The sequence below is a fragment of the Geospiza fortis genome, unplaced genomic scaffold (genome assembly GCF_000277835.1).
Source record: "Geospiza fortis unplaced genomic scaffold, GeoFor_1.0 scaffold23, whole genome shotgun sequence".
Taxonomy (NCBI): Eukaryota; Metazoa; Chordata; class Aves; order Passeriformes; family Thraupidae; genus Geospiza; species Geospiza fortis.
In genome coordinates, this window is record NW_005054303.1 from 526,407 (window position 1) to 532,741 (window position 6,335).

The window sequence follows — 6,335 nt, forward strand, 5'->3', positions numbered from 1 at the left end:
GCGGGCCCGGGGCAGGTGCCGGCGGACCCCGGCTTTGATGTTTTCTTATCCTATATATTTTTTTTCCCCTCCTCACCTTGCCGAGTGATCTCAGAGTTAAACAGCTTTTGGTTGAATTAGATCTCTGCAGTCATAGATGGGATCAAAGAATTCCAATATCAGAAGCTGTCGATGCTCTGCTTCTGCCGCTGCTGCCAATATCTCAGCATGTGTCTGACAGATTTCCCTGAAATATGGGAAAACGCTGGGGGCGTTTGGGACCCCAGCAGCACCACTGCAGAAGAGTCCATTTCACAGTACATTCTAGATAAACAGTGTACACGGGAGCTCACTGCAATAGGTACTCTGTTATTTTATGCTTTTGAACAAGTCCTGACAATTGTTCATCAAAGTGAGTTGTACTGAGGGTGGTTTGAACCAGCAGCTTTCACCAGCATTAATCAGTATCACAAGGAAGCTTCTAGTCAAGCCCTGTTTTCCTTTGTCCATCTTCTATTTTGTTTGCCCTGTGGAAAGACAGTGGTTGCAGGATTGATACATAGCCTCCTGAACAAGTTCCCAGGGCCACAGCAGCAGCCTGGCAGAGCTCAAGAGGTGTTTGGACCTCAGGGACCTGCTGTGACTCTTGGGGAGCCCTGTGCAGGGCCAGGAGTGGATTCCATGATCCTGACGGGTGCCTTCCAAATCAGAATATTCTGTGATTCCCGATGTGCCCAGACAAAGCCATTTGGCCTTTGCTCTGATGCCTAAGGGCTGGTTAAGAGTACGAGAGCCTTTGGTAGTGTTGTTTGGGTTCCTATGCCATAGCTGAAGGCATGTTATGCTTGTTCTCAGCACAGTGGTCTTGCTAAAGCAGGGACAGGTTTGGAGAGATTCAGATGTCTGGGCCTGCCTGAAGGGGAGCCACCACACAGCACTGCACGGGAAGGGGCTTGGTGTCTTCACTTGGCGGCCTGGGCAGCTCTCGAGGGGCTGTTCCTGGGCAGCTCTCGAGGAGTTGTTCCTGGGCAGGTGCTCTTGCCAAAATTTCCCTCAGGCCAGCCTGGAGATGGATTTTTGTGACTTCAGAAAAGATTGATGTCACTTAGAGAAAACTCTGTAGAACCGTTATATTCATGTACCATTTACAAATTGTACCCTCTTGTGGCCATCAGATTAAGTAGAGACCACACTGCTCACTGCAGTTTTAAATTTTCTCTTTTTTTGTGAATTGAAAACAAGAACTTAATCAGATTTCAATTTGCTTTATGAAAATTTCGGGCTCAGCTTCTTTTAATGGGCCTTGCGTTATTCTGATACCAGTCTGAACAATGCTCGGTCCAACAATAGTGCCTACTTGTCAGGTTTTAACCCAATTCTCATTATGTTTGGAAAGGGGATTTTATTTTTTCAAACATTTCTACCCCAGTCATTCCAGAAAAAAAGGTTGGGCATTGAGAACAACTTCCCATGCTGGAAAGTAGTTGGGAAAGAAAGAAACATTCTGTTTATTTTTCTTGGAGTAATGAGTTAGAAAGGAAGTCTGTCAGGTCGCACCTCAATTCCTTCTCTCCATTTCTACCAGTTTGAAAGTTTCTGTCCTGGAGGAAATATCTTCAGGCATCAGGAGAAGCTGTTATTAACTGAGTTAAAAGGTTTAGGCCCCTCTAGTTCCTGTAAATAATAAAGGACCTAGCCCTGACAGAAGCTTTTGCCCACCAGGAATTGAGTAATGGAATAATTGAGGCATGGAGTGTTGAATACAGTTTTAAACTTTCATATTCCCAGGAAAGTAACTACACATAGATATATGCAATAGGAATAAGCCTAAAGTGGGTTTACCATAGAGAGCTACTTTCTTGCACAGCAGTCAAGACTAAAGAACAAGATAATTTTTTCTTTCCGTGTCTAATAATAATTTTGGGAAAGAAAATTGCATTGTTATTGTGAAGAACTTAAGGTCACACGTATAAATTTGGTCCTATGTACCCCTAGCTAACTATTTTCTGAACAAAAAAAATATATGTTAGGGAAACTAACAACTTCAGACCTTATTGTGGGGAAGATTATTGCTAGAATAAAAGTCTGTGCTTGCCTGAGTATGCAGATATGGCTATACTCAGTATGTGCAAACAAGGTTTCAGTCCATACTACATACACATGGACACTCTTTATGTCTTCCTGTTCCCAAGGCATGTATTCTGACTTGTACCCCAAAAACTTGTGGAAAATGAATGACTGAGTGCAAAGAAATATTAAATAGAAAAATTATCATAATAGGGGGAGTCTATAAAAAAGATGTCTGAAGAGAAGTCAGAATATTGTGATCAAGAAGAAGGGAGATTCAGAAAAAAAATGTTTCTAGTGTAGTGGGGAAGAAAACACAGCAGTTTGAAATAAATATACACAGTAGACAAAAAGCAAACCTAGCAATCATTACAAGTTATGAAGCACAGAAAAATGGATAAGGATGTCAAGAAATTTGCATGGTTGGTAGTTTTAGGAACAGCTCATGTTTCCTAAATCTTAAAACTATTATAGGCCTGTTATATTAAGATTTTTTAAAATGTTGATATTGATACAAAAAAAGAGTAATTGTTTAATAAATAAGTTTGTTTTATACTTGAAAGAATGTGTGACATATTTGTATCATATGATGATGACTAAGTGTTTTCCTGGTCATTATTTACAAGGATATTAAACAACTTTGCTTGGAGAGAAACATATTCAAGTATGCAGGTCCTAAAAAACTTGAGAGTCCTAAACAGGCTTGCATGTGTAATCTCAGGAAGCATGAAACCTTATTAACTTTTAATAAAGCTTAAATTATTGCAGAAATTCTGGAGGACATGAAGACTGAGTATAAGTATTCAAATTGGACAAGTAAGAACTCAGATAATAGTAGACTGATTTATCTGATATCAGTCACAGACAATAAATGCTCACACAGAAAGCAATAAAGAATTACAAGATGGGCTTATAGCAGTAGCAGCTGATGTGGCTTTAGGAAGAAAAATGTTTAATTTATTGTTAAATTACAAAGTTGCTCAAAAGGGTAATGGTGCAGATGTAATACACATGGATAGTTCTCAGGTATTTTTCTGGAAAGTTAAAATTGTATTCTGTGAAGAAAGCTCACATTGCATGGGTCAGATTTGAGATGACTGGCATAGTTCAAAAGGAATTATTGATCTGTGGAGACGATCCTAGATGATTTTGAGAAATCAAGAGTAGAACTGATGTTATTTAGGATTTCTTGTAATGTTTAGAAAGTCAATGTAAAATCTCTGTGCATAAAAGCTGTGTATGACTCAGAGAGCCTGGAAGAATGGCAAGAAATGGATGAGGCCATAAGGGTCAGAAACTGAAAGGTTCACTTACTGAAGGTGCTGATGTAGAAAGAATGGCTTAGCCTGGGGCAGCTGGGAAGGTTATTGGCAGCTGCTTCTGGCTTATTCCAGCTTTACAAATGTCTGTGAGCTCATTAGTGCTTACCAGTAATTTAAGGCAAGCAATGATACTTTCACTTAAAATTTTGAGCTGTAAACAGTGTTTGTTCAAGACCTGATGGATGAGCAGTTCAGGCAGGTTGTGGCCTGGTTGTGCTCTGACCTACACCTGCTAACAGGACCCTTCAGATACAGCCAAATACAGGGTCATATCTGTGGCAATAAATAGTAAGGCAGCTCTGAAAGAAGCAAGGCTGCATAGTAAACAAGCAACCCAACACAGACTTCTGATACTGCTCTGTGTTTGTAAGATCCTATAATAAAATGACTTTTGGACAGATTGTAAACTAGCACACTGTGGAATAATGTAACATCAGGAATAAAAGTAGCTTTAATGCTACATTTTATAATTCTGGTGTCCTCATCGTTAACAAATTTTAAGAAATTGAAATAGATCTGAGAGGAATGTTCTGAAGAGCTTTATGGCTTTTTCCAGATCCATTTGTCACACCAAAATCTCAGATTCCTGCAGCATGCACTTTTTTGCAGCCACACCCTCTGAACCATGTCACAGATGCTGCCACTTAACTTTCACATCCTGCCACAGATCCCTGAGAAGCAGTAGCTCTGTTCTTGTACCTGGACCACAAACATGAACCTGTGAAGTCAGCAGTTAAGATTCTGTGACTCTTCCTCCTACATAATGTGCATATGAATCCCCTCAACAGAAATGTCATCTCTTTTCTTTCAGCCCCTATTGTCATCTTAATTTTCCCAGTACTGAACAGACCTTTGTCTTCCAAGCAGAACTTCCTTTTAGGAGTTCTCTGCAACTGCACAGTCATGCAAAGTCTGTATTTGTTTTGAATTCCTGTATGCCTCTCTGGAAATGCTACTCTTTATCTAAATATGTAGGCCTCATTATCTGCAGACTGAACAATTTCAAAGCACTGCTGATGCAGAGAACGTGCCTGCATCATTTATTCATCCAGCAGTGAAAATTCCCCTCCTTCTGCGAGAGGAAATCCAACACAACTGAATTGTGCTGGCTGTCCCTATGCAGTACATATTTGTGTTTTTACATGTATTATTTTGCCTGTTGACTGTGTTTGTAAAGTTTTAGTAAGAATTATTGAGTCCTTTTTTCCTTTTCCTATAGTAGACTTCCTTTTCCTAACTTTTGCTCCTATGTATTTTTTTAAAATAAGGTTTCCAGTACTTCATCCATAGCTCAGACTACAACAGGCTTCCCTTAGACCCATATATTTGATGGTCTTTTGAGAAAGAGATGGACAGAGAGGCAGGAAGTATGAGATCCACATCACAACTTTGTTTCCAGGAAGTCTTGAAAGTCCATCAGAAAGCCATAAGGGTAAAAACTACCTCAATTTTTCTATTAGATCTCTACCTAATCACCTAAAATAGTACCATCTGCTGCAATACTCTCATTCAAATAAATTCCTCATTACTTTAGGCACATGCTGAGGTGAATGTGGGAACTGTGGAAGGTGTTTCCAGTTTGTGTAAATAAGAACTACATAGGTGGGTTTAGAGTAAAAAGGGAGAAAGGCCAAAAGGGATGGAGAAGGGACATTGTCAGAGCCAGAACAAGCCAGCAGCACATGGACACAGGTAAGTGGACACTCATCCTTACACACACACAGAGTCTCAGCAGCTTGGTACTTCAGTTGGAGCAGTCATCTGGGACGACTGGACTATCCTGTGTAAATTTAGGATCAGGTTCCTGGACAAAAGTGAAAATGACAATATGTCTGTATGTAATAAAGTATAATTAATGTAAAAATATGTCAGAAACATGAAAAAATGTCCTGAAAAAAAAAGGAGGCAGGTAAGTTTTTTGAATAAAGTAATTTAGAATCAGCCATTGTACTGTCAGCAATTAAAATATAAGTTTGGTTTTTCCAATTTTAAAATATATGAGTCACTTCAATGTTTGTGACAATGATGCTCTTAGAGATGCAAATAATTCACGACTTGCACAGAACAGGAATGATTGTGGTGCAAGTTGCAACTAAGTAATATAAATAGATTGGGAGCACATCCAATTACTTGAGAGATTACTTTACTAATTATCTTAGCTGGTTCTAGTGTCTTCCATTTTGCATATGAAGCCAACCAAGCAGAGGTGAGAACCTGACACCAGGCTCTGTGGATGAGTTCTGCAGGAAGAAAGGCCAAGCATTTAGGGAGGGAAATGAGCACTGTCCTCACTTTGCACCCCTGCTGTAGCTAAAAGCAAAGCTAAGTAGACCAAATGCAAAACTAGAGGTTTTGCTATTATTGTTACCGAGAAAAACAACCTAAATTGTTAGGGAATGGGTTTGCCGCAGTAGCAACATAGAAACTCCTCTGATTCTACATTGTCAGCCTAGCCTACTCTTTTCCCATATATGTTACCTCTCTTCTGGTTGACACCAAGGCAGGATTTGGGCTCACACCCGAGACAGGATTTGGCAAACATCTGTAAGATCTTGAAAAGCATGAAGAAAGTTAGCAAGGCTCAGTTGTTTAATGTCCCCTGCAATATAAGAACTGAGGATCAAGAAGTCCAGCAAGTAGGTGGGATGGTCAAAACAAGAATAATTGCTCTGTTTTCACAGCTCATTGAAGAAAGTGACAGAAGGCTCTGCTGCAAGGAAACATTGATGCTGAAGTCAAATTTAGTAATTCAATGTACTAATCTCCTAGGAGTGTCTCTTGCAGAGCATGGGTGGCCTCCAAGCAGGGCTCTCAAGTCACTTCTGTGACTAATGGGCAAAGGCATTGGAGGCATGTGGGGATTATCAGCGGATGTGCAGGAGGAAGAAGGTTGGGAATGGTGTGTGTGCCAGGAGGGGCTGGAGCACTGAGGTGCAAAGGGGGTCTGGCAGCATTCACACCCAGGGT